Below are 19,332 nucleotides of genomic sequence, written 5' to 3' on the forward strand. Positions count from 1 at the left end.
ACAGTTGAACAAAGTCACTACCAAGAATAAGTACCCATTGCCAAGGATCGATGATCTATTCGACCAGCTAGCGGGAGCGGGTTGTTTCTCCAAAATAGATCTGAGATCGGGGTACCATCAGCTGAGGATCAGAGATGAGGATGTGCCAAAGACAGCTTTTAGGACCAGATATGGGCATTTTGAGTTCCTTGTAATGCCGTTCGGGTTGACCAACGCCCCTGCAGCATTCATGGATCTCATGAATAGAGTGTTTAGTCAATACCTGGATCACTTCGTTATTGTCTTCATAGATGATATCCTAGTGTATTCCAGGAATGCAGAGGAGCATGCCCATCATCTGCGGTTGGTTTTGCAGACCTTGAGGGAACATGGCTTGTATGCCAAGTTCTCTAAGTGTGAGTTCTGGCTGAGGAGCATTTCGTTCTTGGGACATGTAGTGTCAGAGAATGGGATAGAGGTGGACCCCAAGAAGACAGAAACTGTGGCTAACTGGCCTAGACCCACTTCAGTGACAGAGATCAGGAGTTTCTTGGGTTTGGCAGGTTACTACAGGAGGTTCGTTCAGGACTTCTCGAAAATAGCAGCTCCTTTGACCAGGCTAACCAGGAAGAACCAGAAGTTTCTGTGGACCGACCAGTGCGAAGAGAGTTTCGAAGAGCTTAAGAAGAGGTTGACTTCAGCACCAGTTTTAGCTCTGCCGTCTAGTGATGAGGACTTTACAGTCTTTTGTGATGCGTCCCGTGTGGGACTGGGTTGTGTACTGATGCAGAATGAGAGGGTGATTGCTTATGCTTCTAGGCAGCTGAAGAAGCATGAGTTGAATTACCCCACACATGACCTTGAGATGGCAGCAGTAATCTTTGCACTCAAGATGTGGAGGCACTACCTCTATGGGGTAAAATGTGAGATCTTTACAGATCATAAGAGCCTGCAGTACATCCTGAGTCAAAGAGATTTGAATTTGAGACAGAGGAGATGGGTAGAGCTGCTGAGTGACTATGATTGCAAGATTCAGTATCATCCGGGTAAGGCGAATGTCGTGGCAGACGCCCTAAGCCTGAAGTCACTAGGCAGTCTATCCCACATCGCGGCAGAGAGGAGACCAGTGGTGAAGGAATTTTACAAGCTCATTGATGAAGGTCTACAGTTGGAGTTGTCTGGTACCGGTGCCTTGGTTGCTCAGATGAAAGTGATACCCGTGTTTCTGGAGCAGGTGGCTCAGAAACAGCATGAGGACCCAGCGTTAGTGAAGATTGCCAGGACTGTTCAGTCAGGCAAAGACAGTGAGTTCAGATTTGACAGTAAGGGAATCCTCCGCTATGGGAGTCGATTGTGTGTACCATATGACATAGGGCTAAAAGGAGACATTATGAGGGAGGCTCATAATGCAAGATACAGCGTTCACCCCGGAGCCACCAAGATGTATCAAGATCTGAAGAAGGTTTATTGGTGGCCAGCGATGAAGAAAGAAGTGGCACAGTTTATGTCCGCCTGCGAAGTATGTCAGAGGGTGAAGCTGGAACATCAGAAGCCGGCTGGAATGCTTAACCCGCTACCTATTCCAGAGTGGAAATGGGAGAATATAGCCATGGACTTCGTAGTGGGGTTACCGGCGGCGTCCAACAGATTGGACTCCATATGGGTGATTGTGGACAGACTCACCAAATCTGCTCACTTCATCCCTGTCAGGAGTGGCTATTCTGTGGACAAGTTGGCGCAGGTGTACGTTGATGAGATAGTCAGACTGCATGGGGTTCCTGTTTCGATAGTGTCTGATAGAGGGCCCCAGTTCACCTCCAGGTTTTGGCGGAGTTTGCAGAATGCCATGGGTACTAGGTTGGATTTCAGTACTGCCTTCCACCCCCAGACTGACGGACAGTCAGAAAGGACCATCCAGACTATCGAGGATATGCTTAGAATGTGCGTGCTAGACTTTGGCGGTTCTTGGAGGCAGCATCTACCTTTGGTGGAGTTTGCCTACAATAACAGTCATCATGCTAGCATCGGGATGGCTCCATATGAAGCTTTATATGGGAGGAAGTGCAGGTCACCTGTTTGCTGGGAGGAAGTTGGAGAAAAGGCCTTGGCAGGGCCTGAGCTAGTAGAGATCACCAGCAGGGTGGTACCCATAATCAGAGAAAGAATCAAGACTGCTACAAGCAGACAGAAGAGTTATGCAGACATCCGCAGACGACAGGTGGAGTTTCAGGAGGGGGATCTGGTATTGCTCAAGGTGTCTCCAATGAGAGGAGTGGTTCGCTTTGGGAAGAAAGGTAAACTAGCCCCACGGTACATCGGACCCTTTGAAATCTTGCAGAAGATTGGGAATGTGTCGTACAAGCTAGATTTGCCTGCTTCAATGGCAAGAATCCATCCGGTTTTCCATGTTTCAATGTTGAGGAAATTTGTGTCAGATCCGGGCAAGGTTCTTAGTGAGCCTGATGTGGAGATCCAAGAGGATCTCACCTATGTTGAGCAGCCAGTGCAGATCATAGACACCCAGATCAGAAAGCTGAGAAACAAGGAAATCCCGATGGTGAAAGTCCTATGGAACCACCACAATATGGAAGAGTGCACCTGGGAGACACGGGAGTCCATGCTCCAGCAATACCCTTATCTTTTCTAAGGTTAGTTCTTACATGTTTCATGTGTGTTATGTTTATGTTGTGATGACACTATGCATGTGCTAGTTGAGGAACATTCGGGGATGAATGTTCTTAAGGGGGGGAGAATGTAATACCCGGCTAGACTCCGGTATCAGAATTTGTAATACCCGGCTAGACTCCGGTATCGGAATTCCTACCGTCCGGTGGAATCTCGGATGTCGGAGACCTCTAGAAGGGTAGAATCATGTTTTTATGAAACGTTTTCATGTTTTAATGGTTTTGAGTATGAAATTTAATGAGTTTTTACATGAAAAGTCCTTGGAGGAAAACCCAGGTTCGGCCGCCGAAAGTCAAGTTCGGCCACCGAACATGCATGCGTTTTGGAGGCACGTTAGGCCCCCGAAAGCATGAGTGAGGGAAGTCCATGTTTGGCCGCCGAAAGTCAAGTTCAGCCGCCGAACATTGCATGGATGCGGAGGCACATTCGGCCCCCGAACGTGGTCTGGCCAGCCACTATAAAAGGGTCCCTTAGCCGAAAATGGGCGAGCTTTTTCTCCCCATTTCGGCCAAGGTGAGCATTCCGTCATCCTTCCCCAATCTTGAGTTTTTCCTTCCTTTTCCATGATCTTTACAAGTTTATAACTTTGGTTTTGAAGATCTTTGAGCTTAGAACGAGTTTTGGAGCTTGGAGACCAAAAGTTAGAACTTCTCCCATCTCCAAGTTTAGATCTCCTCAACCCTCGATCTTCAAGAGGTAAGAGCCGATCTTAAGCTCAATGTATGATTTAAACAAGTTTTATGAAGTTTTAAGGGGTAGAATGCATGTTAGGGTATATGTTGAGCTATGTTAGGTTTTATGTGATTCTTGAGCAATGTGGCATGTTTGAGTATGTTTGAAGTGTTGTAGTTGGGGTATATGCTTGTTTGAGGCCCCTAGGATCTTGTATGCATGTTTTAAGTGAGGTATATGCATGATTGGTGAGTTTGGAGGCAAAAATGCACAAAGGAGCCAAGTTTCTGCCCTTTGGCAGAAACCAGGTTTGGCAGCCGAAGGCACTTTCGGCCGCCGAACATGGCTGGGGAGGCAGGCCTTTCGGCTGCCGAAGTTGCCCCCGAAAAGAGACTTTCGTCTCTGTCTGGGACTTTCGGCCGCCGAAGGTGCCGCCGAACCTACCTGAGTTTCGTCTCTGTCCAGGACTTTCGGCCGCCGAACCTGCCGCCGAAAGTGCCCTGTTCAGCCATTTCATGCATATCTCTATGTGATTATTTCATGATGTTTTAGGGGGTTTTTGGGGAGTAGTTTATAGTTATGTTCAGGTGTATTTGGTCCCTCATTTGAGTCCACCTGTGTAGGTTCGGACCCGAGGAACCGAGGACCCCAGCAGTGAGTTCAGCTGCTTCGGTGTTGTCAGATTCAGCCAGAGGTGAGTAGGACTAAACTTAATCTTTTAAAACTAAATGTTTTATCATGTTTCATGCATCATGATTATGCAATAGGATGATTGCATTAGTTTTACGAATATGTCGCATTGCATCTATTGTTGTTGATGTGGGTGAATGTTGGATGACCCATTTAGTCCAAGACAGGAAGACCAGGACCCCATTCTACGGCCTGGCACAGAGTAAGGAAAGACCAGGACCCCATTCTACGGCCTGGCACGATAGTGGACTCGAAGACCAGGAGCCCAGAGGAGGCCCTGGGATAATGGTAAATAATGTATGTATGACAGGAAGACCAGGACCCCATGCTACGGCCTGGCACAGAGTTAACTTGGACTAATTGGTGACAAGTTCACCCAACCCTTATGTGAATTGTTTGTGTTATGATGCATTTCATAGAGCATAGTGTTAATGTGTTTTAATAGCTCTACTCACTGGGCTTTTAGCTCACCCCTCTCCCTTTACCCCCAGGCTTGCAGGTACAGTATAGTGCGGGAGTCCGGATAGAGTAAAGAAGTCATGCTTATGTAATAGCTAGCAATGGACATGATCAAATTGTAATGTAAAAGTACAGTATAGTTATGTAATGAGGTTTATGGATGTTAGTGTGTGCTTGACCATAGAATGTTGTACCCCTTTTTAATACATGATCTTAGAGATATTGATGATGTTTATGTAAACCAACTCAACAGATGTTATGTTTCCCATTAGGGCACAGATGAGATCCCACAGAGGGATCAAAGTTATGTTTATGTTTATGCACAGGTTGAGTTTGGTTGATATTCATGGAAAGAAAAGTTTTAATTTTTATGCATGTTGTTGATCATGTATGGGATTATACAGGTTCACAGGTTTTATGTCAGGCTTGCTACGAGTCCCGGCGGCCTTAAGTCGACCCGGATCCTAGCGCCGGTAGCGGTCCGATTTTCGGGTCGTTACAGAATTTCTACCGTCCGGTGGAATTTCGGATGTCAGAGACCTCTAGAAGGGTAAAACCATGTTTTCATGAAATGTTTTAATGTTTTTAATGATTTTAAGTAAAGAGGAAATGAGTTTTTGAATGAAAACACCCTTGGAGGAAAACTCAGGTTCGGCCGCCGAAACTCAAAGTTCGGCCGCCGAACATGCATACACTTCGGGAGTGCTTTAGGCCCCCGAAGGCATAAGTGAGGAAAGTCCAGGTTCGGCCGCCGAACCTCAAGTTCGTCCGCCGAACATGGCATGCATGCGGAGGCACTTTCGGCCCCCGAACGTGGCCTGACCAGCCACTATAAAAGGGTCCCTTAGCCGAAAACGGGCGAGTTTTTCCCCATTTTCGGCCAAGGTGAGTCCTTCTGCCATTCCTCACCATCCTTGAGTTCTTTCCTTTAAATCTTTCAAGATTTTCACAAGCTTTTACATTGTTTTGAAGATTTTCGAGTTTTAAAGCAAGTTTTGGAGCTTTGAGGTTCAAGAACTCAAAATCTCCCACCTCCGAGTTTAGGACGTCTCCCTCTCGATCTTCAAGAGGTAAGAGCCGATCTTAAGCTCATTTTATGTTTAAAGTAAGTTTTATGCAAGATCTATGGGGTAGAATGCATGTTTAGCTCATAGTTAGGTTTTTGAGTTAATGTTATGTTTTGAGCAATGTAGGTTGGATTGTGTTGTTGTTGTGTGTTGTAGTTGGGGTTTAAGTTAGTTTGAAGCCCCTAGGAACCATTGTATGTATATTTGCATGATTTGAATGAGTTATATGCATGTTGGAAGAGTTGGGAGGCAAATGTGCATAAAGGAGCCAAGTTTCTGCCCTTTGGCAGAAACCAGGTTTGGCAGCCGAAGGCACTTTCGGCCGCTGAACATGTCTGGGGAGGCAGGCCTTTCGGCTGCCGAAGTTGCCCCCGAAAAGAGACTTTCGTCTCTGTCTGGGACTTTCGGCCGCCGAAGGTGCCGCCAAACCTGCCTGGGTTTCGGCTCTGGAGGGACTTTCGGCCGCCGAAGGTGCCGCCGAACCTGCCCTGTTTTGCCTTCCTTTGCATGTTTTTGCATGATGGTTTTGAGGTGTTTTAGGGGGGTTTTTGGGGGATGTTTTAGAGTTATGTTCATGTATGTTTGGTCCCTCATTTGAGTCCACCTGTGTAGGTTCGGACCCGAGGAACCGAGGACCCCAGCAGTGAGTCAGTCATTTCAGAGTCAGTAGAGCTTCAGCCAGAGGTGAGTGGAATAACTCTTATGCTTTTAAATAAATAAATCAGTTTTAGCATGATTCACGCATCATGAATGCCATGAGATAATAGGGTGTTGCATTAGACTCACGAATATGTTTCATTGCATATTATGTTTGATGATGTGGATGGATGTGGAATGATCCATTAGTCCCCCTATGCTATGATGATGATGATACGGTACGGAAGACCAGTGAGGCCCATTCTACGCCCCTGGCACTATGTAAGAGAAAGACCAGTGAGGCCCATTCTACGCCCCTGGCACAGTTGGACCATGTTATGTTATGTTATGTAAGAGAAAGACCAGTGAGGCCCATTCTACGCCCCTGGCACAGTTGGTCCATGTAGGGGACTATTGGTGACAAATTCATCCTTGATGTGATTAGCTGTGATGTGATGCATTTCATGTTATCATATGTTTTAAATGTTTTACTATTCTGCTCACTGGGCTCTTGTAGCTCACCCCTCTCCCTTAACCCCCTGGCTTGCAGGTACAGGGTAGACCAGGAGTTCAGCAAGAGTAAAGAAGTCCTTGTTTTGTAATAGATAGAAAGTGGACATGACAAATTATGTAATGATTTAATGTTATGTTTAGCCATGTTATGTAATGATGATATTAAGGTTTAAAAGTGTGCTTGACCATAGTCTGTTGTAATCCCTTTTGTTATATACATGACCTTGATGTCTATTGATGTTTATGTTTTACCAACTCAACTTCTGATGTATCGCCCATTAGGGCAAATGATGAGATCCCACTGAGGGATTAATGTTTAAGTTATGCTATGTTTAGTGCATGCATGTAACGACCCCAAAAGGGACCGTCACCGGCGCTAGGATTCAGGTCGGCTTAAGGCCGCCAGAACCCGTAGCAAACCTGCTATACTCTCTGTGTACCTGTAAACCTCATACATGATCATACATTTTCTGTGAAAATAAAACTCTTTTCTGAACCAAGGCTTAACCTGTGCATGCACTATCTCTGTACTCTGTCCTCATGTACTCTGTACTCTGTATCCCTGACTAGAGCTTGCTCTAGATGGGTTAACTCATACCTGTTAAGCCTGGTTTTCACATACAGGAAAACATATATACATATACAGATCATGTACAAAACATACATCACTAGGTCTAGGTCAAGCAACAACTATTACATCTCTTTAATATTACATGTCCACTCTAAGCTATTACAGATCTCTTCCCTTTTCCTGTACTCTGCTGGACTGTCCCTGTACACTGAACACTGAACCTGCAAAACTGGGTTAAGGGAGTGGGATGAGCTCTATAGCCCAGTGAGTAGAACAGTAAAACATCTCAGTAAAATATGATCTCATGGAATGCACCATATCACAGACAAGCCACATCAAGAGTAAACCTATCACCACATAGTCCCAGTAACTCTGTGCCAGGGCGTAGAATCGAGCACCTGGTCTTCCTGTCATATATGTATATGTGTTTATAACACCTGTGTACTTACCATTGCCAGGGCGTAGTCAAAGGCTCCTGGACTTTGCTATATACCTGCCAGGGCGTAGTCAAAGGCTCCTGGACTTTGCTATACGTGCCAGGGCGTAGTCAAAGGCTCCTGGACTTCCTGTCTGAGACTATTGGATCATTCAGCATTTACTCACATCATCAAATAACAATGCAACGCAACATATTCGTGGATACTAATGCAATCACCCTATGGTATCATCATGATGCATGAGAGATGCTAAAACATGTCATTTGGTCAATTCAAAAGCATTAAGTGTAGTTCCCCTCACCTCTGGCTATCTGGACTGACTGACTCTGCAGGCTCTGAACCTCTGGAGCAGTACTCACTGCTGCTCTCTCTGGTTCCTCTGGTCTGTACCTATACAGATGGACTCAAATGAGGGACCAAACTAACTTATCAATACCTCTATTAAACTCCCCAAGAATCCCCTGAAACTCACTCAACTATCCCTGCAAAGCATGCAAAAGAAAGCTGGACAGGACACTTTCGGCGGCAGGTTCGGCGGCCGAATGTCCTCTCCAGAGACGAAACTCAAGCACCTTCGGCGGCACCTTCGGCGGCCGAATCCCCCAAACAGAGCCGAACATGCAAAAACACTCGGGGGCAAGCTGTGGTAGCCTAAGCCACCATGCAGGAGGTTCGGCGGCCGAATGATCCTTCGGCTGCCGAACCTGAGTTCATCCAGAACTCAGCTTCAACGGCAAACCATCTCCTCCTTCCCTTCAAGCTCTCCAAACATGCTTACCTCCTCTACTCAACTCACATATACTCACGTATATGGTCACAGGGGTCCAAAACTATCTAATAACCCCAAACAACAAAACAAACATAACACATAATCATGAATACATGCATAAATCATCAAAACTCCCATTTAAAACCTCAACATGCATCTCTCTCTCCCCAACTCCCATAAACCCGTCAGAAACATATACACATGTTCAAGAGCATCACTTACCTCCTATAACAAGAAGCTGAACACTCTGAACAAAGGAAAACGGATCACCTCTTCTCAAACTCTCAAACTCTCTCAAACTCACTTTTTGCTTCAAAAACAGTCAAACCCTTATGAATGCTCAAAACACTCTGCATGAGCTGCTTAAACTCAGCAAATACAGCATAGGAGACGTGGCAAACTTCTGGACATGATCTGGTGATCACACCTGTCCAAAAGGCTGACTCAGGGATACAGACCTGCTGGCTAAGCAACTCAGCTTCGGCTGCCGAATCGCATGCAAAACCATGCAACATTCGGGGGCCGAACTTAACCTTCGGAAGCCGAACATTGGGCACTTTCGGCGGCCGAACTTACCTTCGGTGGCCGAACTTGGCTCAACTGCCTTAGGTCAATTTCAACTCAAAACGAAAAAACTGTAAACCATAAAACACCTCATAACACTTAGAAAACATAACTCCTACCCTTAGATAGAGTCCCAACACCCCGAATTCCACCAGACAATAGGAATTCCGGTGCCGGATTCGAACCGGGTATTACAATGCACAGGTTGAGTTTGGTGTATGATGAAAAGGAAAGTTTTAATTTTTATGTATGATTGTTGATCATGTATGGGATTAAACAGATTTACAGGTTATAAGTCAGGTTTGCTACGGGTCCCGGCGGCCTTAAGCCGATCTGGATCCTAGCGCCGGTAGCGGTCCGATTTTCGGGTCGTTACACTCTTCATCAGGGATGGGTTCTCGAGGTGCAGGTCCGTCAGCTCCAGCACGGATTTTCACCATGACGCAACAGGAGGCAGACACGTCGAACACAGTGGTGTCAGGTACTTTCATCATTGGGTGTTCAGAGGTGTATGCTTTAATGGACCCCGGTGCTTCTCACTCTTTCATTTCTTCTAGAGCCGTAGAGAGATTGGGGTTGATTGTATCCGAGTTAGCGTGTCCTCTCTGGGTCAGTGGACCTAGATGTGACCCATCATTGGCAGAGTCAGTCTGTTAGTTCAGTCCAGTGTTTATAGAGGATAGATGCCTTCCAGCTGACCTTGTGGTTCTAGAGTTGACAGATTTTGATGTCATTCTAGGGATGGATTGGTTATCTTCCTATAGTGCTACCTTGCACTGCAGGGACAAGGTAGTGAGTCTCAGAGACCAGGATGGGTCAGAGTGTGTCTTCAGAGGAGACAAGAGAGGGACACCTAGGGGTTTGATATCAGCCCTCCAGGCTCGTAGGATGTTGAGGAAGGGGTGTCAGGGGTTCCTAGCTTATGTGAGAGAGCTAGACAGTCGGGTTAGGGAACCATCCTCAGTACCAGTTGTTAGAGAATTTCCAGATGTGTTTCCTGAAGAGCTTCCAGGACTACCACAAGATAGGGAAATAGAGTTCGAGATAGAGTTGATGCCCGGTGCCAGACCGATCTCTATTCCTCCCTACAGGATGGCGCCAATAGAGTTGAGAGAGTTGAAAGAACAGTTACAGGATTTGGTAGCAAAAGGTTTCATCCGCCCGAGTACCTCTCCTTGGGGTGCTCCAGTCTTGTTTGTCAGAAAGAAGGATGGACCACTTAGACTTTGTGTCGACTACAGACAGTTGAACAAAGTCACTATCAAAAACAAGTATCCTTTACCCAGGATCGATGATCTATTCGACCAACTGGCAGGAGCAGGTTGTTTTTCTAAGATAGATCTGAGATCCGGACACCACCAGTTGAAGATCAGGGAAGGAGATGTCTCCAAGACTGCTTTCCGGACCAGATATGGGCATTATGAGTTCCTAGTGATGCCGTTCGGGTTGACTAATGCCCCTGCAGCATTCATGGATCTCATGAACAGGGTTTTCAGGGAGTACTTGGATCGTTTTGTGATCGTCTTTATAGATGATATCTTGGTGTACTCCAGGAATGCGGAGGAGCATGCCCAGCATCTGAGGGTAGTTTTGCAAACTTTGAGAGAGCTTGGCTTGTATGCCAAGTTCTCCAAGTGCGAGTTCTGGCTAAGGAGCATTGCCTTTTTGGGACATGTAGTATCAGAGGAAGGAATAACAATAGATCCCAAGAAGGTAGAGGCAGTAGCCAATTGGCCTACACCCACGACAGTGACAGAGATTAAGAGTTTTCTGGGTTTGGCAGGCTACTATCGGAGGTTCATTCAGGACTTTTCGAAGATAGCTGCTCCTATGACCAGACTGACCAGGAAGAATCAGAAGTTCGTATGGTCAGAGGATTGTGATGAGAGTTTTGAAGAGTTGAAGAGACAGTTGACTTCAGCACCGGTGTTAGCTCTGCCGATCAGTGAGGATGATTTCACAATGTTCTGTGATGCATCCCGAGTGGGATTAGGTTGTGTGTTAATGCAGAATGACAGAGTGATAGCTTATGCTTCTAGACAGCTTAAGAGGCACGAGCTGAACTACCCGACACACGATCTTGAGATGGCAGTTGTTATCTTTGCACTTAAGATGTGGAGGCATTACCTCTATGTGGTAAAGTGTGAGATCTATACGGATCATAAGAGCCTGCAGCACATCTTGAGTCAGAGAGAGTTAAACTTGAGGCAGAGACGGTGGGTAGAATTGCTCAGTGATTACGATTGTAAGATCCAGTATCATCCGAGTAAGGCTAATGTTGTAGCTGATGCCTTAAGCCGGAAGTCACTTGGCAGTTTATCTCACATTGCAGTAGAGAGAAGACCGGTGGTGAAGGACTTTTACAGACTTATGAATGAAGGGCTCCAGTTGCAGTTATCTGGTACAAGTGCTTTGATTGCACAGATGAGAGTTACACCAGTGTTTCTAGAGCAAGTAGCTCTGAAACAGCACGAAGATCCTGAGTTAGTGAAGATTGCCAGGACTGTTCAGTCTGGCAACAGTGCAGAGTTCAGATTTGATAGTGAGGGGATTCTTCGTCACGGTAAGAGATTATGTGTACCAGATGATAGCAGTTTGAAGGAAGACATTATGAGGGAAGCTCACAGTGCGAGGTATAGCATTCACCCTGGAGCCACCAAGATGTATCAAGATCTGAGAAGGGTGTATTGGTGGCCAGCGATGAAGAGGGAAGTGGCACAGTTTGTGTCAGCCTGCGAGATATGTCAAAGGGTGAAGCTAGAACACTAGAAGCAGGCTGGAATGCTTAACCCACTGCCGATTCCAAAGTGGAAATGGGAGAACATAGCTATGGATTTTGTAGTGGGGTTACCGGCGACGTCCAACAGGCTAGACTCCATATGGGTGATTATGGACAGACTAACGAAATCTGCTCACTTCATTCCAGTCAGGAGCAACTATTCTGTGGACAAGTTGGCGCAGGTCTATGTAGAAGAGATAGTCAAGCTGCATGGAGTTCCAGTGTCGATCGTATCAGATAGAGGACCGCAGTTCACCTCCAGGTTTTGGCGGAGTCTGCAAGCGGCTATGGGTACAAGATTGGATTTCAGCACTGCTTTCCATCCACAGACAGACGGTCAATCAGAGAGGACCATCCAGACCATAGAAGATATGCTGAGAATGTGTGTGTTAGACTTTGGCGGTTCTTGGAGGCAGCATCTACCTCTGGTGGAGTTTGCCTACAACAACAGCCATCATGCTAGCATAGGGATGGATCCTTATGAAGCTCTGTATGGGAGGAAGTGCAGAACACCTGTTTGCTGGGAAGAGGTAGGAGAGAAGGCTCTTGCAGGGCCAGAGTTAGTTGAGATTACCAGCAAGTTAGTGCCTGTGATCAGAGAGAGGATCAGAACAGCTGTAAGCAGGCAGAAAAGCTATGCAGACATCCGTAGGAAGCAGATAGAGTTCCAGGAGGGGGATATGGTATTGCTAAAGGTGTCTCCAATGGAGTGGTTCGCTTTGGAAAGAAGGGTAAATTAGCTACACGGTACATAGGTCCTTTTGAGATCTTGCAGAAGATCGGGCCTGTGTCGTATAAGCTGGATTTACCTGCATCGATGGAACGAATTCACCCGGTATTTCATGTTTCGATGTTGAGAAAGTTTGTGTCAGATCCAGAGAAGGTTCTTAGTGAGCCTAAAGTGGAAATAAGGTTAGGTTTTCCCCTTGCTATGTGTATATGTGTTTATGTGTGTTGTTGTTTGAGGAACATTCGGGGACGAATGTTCTTAAGGGGGGAAGAATGTAATACCCGGCTCGAGTCCGGCCTCGGAATTCCTGTCGTCTGGTGGAATCTCAGGTATCGGAACCCTCGAGAAGGGTAAGACCTATGTTTTCATGAGTGTTTTAAGAGTTTTGAATGGTTTAAAGTGTTAAAGGAAATAAGTTTTGAAAGAAAAGCAATAAGGGAGAAATGCAAAGGTTCGGCCGCCGAACTTTGCATGGTTTCGGATTCACGTTCGGCTGCCGAAGGTGGTCTGGCCAGCCACCTATAAAAGGGCCAAAGGTCGGTGGAAGGAGGATATTTCTCCTCCACTTGCAGCCAGAGGTGAGTTCAAGCCTCTCCCTAGTTGACTTTCATGTTTTTCATGTTTTTCACCAAATCTTTTAAGGGTTTTAAGAGTTTTGGTGTGTTTTGAAGGTTTTGAGCAAAAATAGCAAGTTTGGAAGTTTGGAGCTTTGGAAGAGGTTTTCTTCATATCTCCACGTTAGGATAACTTGATCTCTTGTTTGGAAGAGGTAAGTCAAGATCCAGAACCTCTTTTACTGATTTTTGAAAGGTTTTATGGGAGTTGTATGGATAGTATGCATGAATAGGGTTTTGGTTGAGGTTTTGCATGATTTTGTGTTAAAGCCTGTTTAAGTGTTGTTTGTTATGTTTCTTGGGGTTATAAGTGAGTTTTAGGCCCTTTTATGCATGTTTTCTGGTATGTGCTAGTTGGGAGTAGTTGATATGCATGTTGGGTAAGTTTGGGGGAAAGGTGTGCATGAAACAGAGCAGGGTTCTGCCCAGCGGGCAAAACCAGGTTCGGCCGCCGAAGGAAGATTCGGCCGCCGAACCCCTTGTGAAGGCAGTTTCGGCTGCCAAAGCTTGCCCCCGAAAGCTAGGCTTTCGGTTTAGAAAGGGACTTTCGGCCGCCGAAAGAGGGAGTTCGGCCGCCGAAAGTGTGTGAGTTTCGTCTCTGGACGAGACCTTCGGCCGCCGAAGGTGCCGCCGAACATGCATGAGTTTCGTCTCTGGAGAAGGGTTTCGGCCGCCGAACCTACCGCCGAAAGTGCCCTGTCCAGCTTTCTTTTGCATGTTTTGTGTGATTGTTTGGGGATCTTGTAGAGGGTTTTTGGGGAGTTTCTTAGAGATGTTCTTGAGTTAGTTTGGTCCCTCATTTGAGTCCACCTGTGTAGGTACGGACCAGAGGAACCCCAGAGAGCAGCAGTGAGCACTGTTTCAAAACCTGCAGAGTTAGTACAGAGTCAGCCAGAGGTGAGTGAAACTTCTCTTTTCAGAACTAAACTGCTTTGAGCATATGTCATGCATCATAAGAGTATAGTAGGGTGTTTGCATTAGTTTCACGAAGTTGACGCATTGCATAATACGATGTGTATTAGGCTGTGGATAGACCAAGGCGACCCCAATAGGCCTAGCTCTGTGTAAGACCTGGCTGGGCCAGGCAGCCTTCTGTAGGTAAGACCTGACTAGGCCAGGCAGCAGATTATCGTAAGACCTGGCTGGGCCAGGCGAGCAGAGTGTGTAAGACCTGGCCGGGCCAGGCAGATTGAGGTTGTAAGACCTGGCTAGGCCAGGCATCCTTTCAGTGGGATTTTTGGTGGTCATGTCTATCCCTGAGATGATGTGCTGTTATGCATTCCATGAGATCATGTTTTCAACCTATGGTTTATAGTTCTGCTCATTGGGCTTGTATAGCTCATCCCTCTCCCCTATCCCCCAGGTTTGCAGGTTCAGAGTCCAGAGGGAGTCCAGCAGGGTGTGCAAGAAGCAGAGTTATGTAATAGCTAGTGTGGACATGTTCATGTAAAGAGATAATGTATAGTGTGTAGCTTTGTGCTTGACTTATAAGAGTTGTAATCCTTTGTTGTAGACACATGATCAGTTTATGTATGTTTTCTTTTATTATGAATATGAGAAAACCAGGCGTAACATTATGAGTTGATAGATCAGAAATAGTGCATGCACAGGTTAAGCCCTGGAGGAAAGAAAAGTTTTCATGGGTTGACAGAAAATGTATGATCATGTATGGGATTTCATAGGTACACAGACAGTATAGCAGGCTTACTATGGGTCCCGGCGACCTTAAGTCGATCTGGATCCTAGTGCCGGTAGCAGTTCGGTTTCCGGGCTGTTACACCCTTGTCCGAAAATGGTTGAGTTTTCTCTCTCTATTTTCGGGCATAGGTGAGTTTTCGCCCTTTCATGGTCGATTTGTTGTTTTTCTTCAATCCCTTCATGTTTTTAATGAGTTTTTACTTGGTTTTGAAGATTTTTGAGCTCAAGATCAAAGTTTTGAAACTTGGAGACCCCCGGAGCTCGTTCCTCCACATTTCCAAGTTTGGGATCACATCTCCTATCGATCTTCAAGAGGTAAGTGTAGATCCTTCTTTTCTTTCATGTTTTAAGTAAGTTTTATGAAGGGTTAAGGGTTTTTGATGCATGTTTAGGCTAGTTGTAGAATGTTAGGGTTTATGTTGGTTACATAATAAATGCATGTTAAATGTCATGTTGTTAGGGTATAGGTTAGTTTTATGCCCTTATATGCTTGAATAAGTGTTTATGCATGTTTTAGAATAGTTGGATGCATGTTGTGAAGTTTTGGGTGGCTGAATGCTTGAGGCAGAATCAGGTTCTGCCATTCTGGAGAATCTAGGTTCGGCCGTCGAACTTGCCAGGGAAGGCAGTTTAGGCTGCCTAAACTCGCCCCCGAAAGTTTGGACTTTCGGCTCTAGAGGGGAGTTTCGGCCGCCGAACCTGTCCCCGAAAGTGGGTGACTTTTGGATCTGGAAGGAGTTTCGGCCGCCGAACCCTGCCCCCGAAAGTGCCTGACTTTCGGCTCTGGAGGGACTTTCGGCCGCCGAACTTGTAGCCGAAAGTGCCCTGTCCAGCCTTCCTTTGCATGTTTTCTATGCATGTTTTGGTGATGTTTTAGGGGGTTTTTTGGAGAGTTATTTAGAGTTATGTTAGAGTTTGTTTAGTCCCTCATTTGAGTCCACCTGTGTAGGATCGGACCCGAGGAACCGAGGGGGCCAGCAGTGTTAGCTGTTCCAGAGTTAGCCAGAGGTGAGTAGAACATAACTCCTTTTATTTTCAAAGCAATGAAATCATTTTAGCATGATCCATGCATCACGAATGCCATGATATGTATTAGGCTGTTTTGCATTAGAATTCACGAATATGATGCATTGCATAATATATTGTTGATGTGGATGGATATTGGATGACCCACTAGCCCTCAATATGATATGTTATGATACGATATGGAAGACCAGTGAGGTCCATTCTACGCCCCTGGCACGATGTGAGAGAAAGACCAGTGAGGCCCATTCTACGCCCTTGGCACATTGGATATGTTATGTTATGTTGCCCCACTAGAGCAATTGATGAGGGCTCTAGTGTGGGGTTTTATGTTTACAGTTATGGTGCATGCACAGGTCAAGTTTGGTGTATGAAAAAGTTTAAATTTTTATGCAAATGTATGATCATGTATGAGATTTTATCAGATGTACAGGATGTATGTTAGGCTTGCTATGGGTCCCGGCAACCTTAAGTCGATCTGGATCCTAGCGCCGATAGCGGTCCGGTTTTCGGGTCGTTACATCAAGGACCTCACCATACGCTTGGAAGAGATGTGCGGGATGAGGTTGGCAGGGCTTCTGAGTGGGCCTCTGCGGCAAAGTCTCGACAGGACGAGGCTTTGGCGCAGTTGTCTTCTTTGGAGGAGTCTTGCCGCGAACGGGATGAGGCCTGGGCTCAATGCGACAAGGCCCGGGCTTAGTGCAAGGAGGCAATGGCCCAGCGAGAGGAGGCTTTGGACCGAGTTGCTGTCCTTCAGCAAGAGTTCAACAAGCATGCTGAGGACCTAAAAGGTATGGCCTTGGCAACGAAGGAGTCATGGCTTCAACAACAGCAACTCCGCCAAGAGGTCACTGCTCTAGAAGAGAGATGTTCTACCCTGCTGAGGGACGCCGGGCTTGTAGAAAATAGGGTCCAGCTGGCCTATGAGAAGCGCCTGCAGGAGTACAAGGACTCTCCTGAGCTGAAGGCCAAGATTCAGCAGGCTTGTGAAGCGCAACTTGAGGAGTACAAGGCTTATGATGAGATGAAAGAGAAATTATACAACTCAGCCTTCCGCATGTTCGCTTTCGGGTTCAATCAAAGCCTAAAGGCAGCCAGAGATGCCCCTTTCACTCCGTTAGCAGCCCTTCAAGCTCCCGAAGTTGACTCTGATGGCGAGGAGGTACACTACGGAGAGGATGACAATCCTTTACCTAAGGGAGCTCCTCCCCCGCCAGTTGGATCTCAGGAGAAAGACACTGTAAATAAGCCTTTGAATGACCTTATCAGTTCGAGCTCTTCTTCTATAAATAAATAAATAAATAAATAAAGATGTTTAGTCGGTCAAGTGCATTTGGTTTTTCTTCCCACATCACCACTGCAAATATTAGGTTACCTTCAATGGGATATGCAGGGAGGTTATACTCCTAGAATTGTTCCTAGATAATTGGTTCCATTCTTGTTATTTGACTTCCTAACTTTAAAAATAATTATGAAATTTTCAAATTTATAAAAATATATTTATATTGACCTATAAAATTTTATACAAATATTGTTTAAGGGATAACAATATGCCCGTTAATTATAATAATTCAATAATGACATTTTTATAAATTTTTAAGTATAATAAGTTTAAATTAAAAAATAGGATAAATTATACTTTAGTCCCTAGATTTTAGCATAATTAGTGGATTAGTCCCTCTATTTTTAGAATCGAATACTTAAACTCTGTATTTTTATTCCGTTCAAACTGAAGGTCCTTTCATCCTAAAATCTATTAAAAATGAGAGAAATAATTTAAATTCCATAAACACCCTTCCTTGAACTCTTTCTCTCTTCCCCATTTCATCTTCTCAAATCCTATAATCATAATACTAATTTCTCATCTATTTCTACTATTGGATCAGTCAAGGCATCATCAGATCATACCAATTCTTTAGCGACTGTTTTTTATCTGTTGATTTCAACAATCCTTTGTTGTCTTTATTTTCTTTTATATATTTTGTTCGACTTTGATTTCTTAGACTATTTTGTTTTTGCTTTGAGATTTCAAAAAAAAGGATAAATTGCAATTTAGTCCCTCTAGTTTAGTGAAATATAACCTTTCATCCCTCTGTTTTAAAAAATCTTCAATTTAGTCACTGTGATTTTTAAAAACTATGCCATTGGTCCCTCCCATTAGATTTTCAGTTAAGTTACCGTTAGTCTTAGTTAAAAAACTAAAATACCCATCACAGTTTCTTCTCTAATACTTTGGACGACTTTGTATATTTTCTTTTTTTTTTCTCTCTCTTTCTCTCTCTCTTCCCAGAAAGGGAAAAAAAAAAATCTTTTTCCCTTTTTATTCTGTGATTTTTAACGCATCACAGCTTTGCTATGGTGTTGAAGATATGAGTTTTGCATATTTCGTTTATTAACTTGTGGGTACTTTTTATTCTTAACGTTACAGTGGTGTCTGAAGCAGGTTCCACTGATGGGTCAGGCAGAGGGTTTGATGTGAACTGATTATCAGCGGAGGAGGCAAAAAAAGGAGCAGCAATGTCATCGCCAAACAGTGCTGTGTCGTCATTTCAGATGGATTTTGAGATTAGAAGCAGAAGCTATAAAAGAGATATGGAAGCCATTGATGCCGAGAGAACGAGTTCTTATTCATTTCAGATTTAGAAATCCTCACAGCAGCCCTAATGCCACACTTGCAATTCTTATTCAGATATCTTCCCCTCCATCCGCCGCTGGTATTGGGTGAGCAACTGGTGACCGGCATCCTTGATTAATTTGTCTGTGCATTAGTTTTTTCTCATTTTTAAATAGCCTCTTCTATAATTGGAGGGAAAAAATATCCATCCCTCCCGCTAGTTAAAGGACAATATAAGAATTTTCTATTTAACTTTTTATTTGACCAATTTATAAATTAAAGACTAATGATGACTTAACTGAAAATATAATGGGAGAGATCAATGATATAGTTTTTAAAAATCACAGTAATTAAATTGACGATTTTTTAAAATAGAGGGATGAAATGTTATATTTCACTAAATTAGAGGGAGTAAATTGCAATTTACCCAAAAATTCAAAAAAATCAAAATGGTTCTCGATATCTTTATCTCCATCTTCACTGAGGTCATTAAAGAATCCATCATTGAATTTGTTGTTGTCCCAATCAAACCACATATCAGCTATCCTTTCACCTACAAGAGCAAGGTTGAGAAACTCCATCATGAGGTTGGGAGATTGAAGAACAGAAAAGTCAAGTTACAGCAAGCTGTTGAGGAGGCTACAAGGAAAGGGGAAGAGATCTATGAAAGTGTCAACAAGTGGCTGATCGATGCAGGCAAATCTATTGAAGAAGCTGAGGAATATATCCAAGGCGAAGAACAAGCGAAAAAGAAGTGTTTTGTCGGATTATGTCCTGATTTGAAGACGTGCTACTAGCTTAGCAAGAATGTAGAGAAGAAAGCTCTGGCAAT

This window comes from Manihot esculenta, chromosome 4 (assembly GCF_001659605.2).
Source record: "Manihot esculenta cultivar AM560-2 chromosome 4, M.esculenta_v8, whole genome shotgun sequence".
NCBI lineage: Eukaryota > Viridiplantae > Streptophyta > Magnoliopsida > Malpighiales > Euphorbiaceae > Manihot > Manihot esculenta.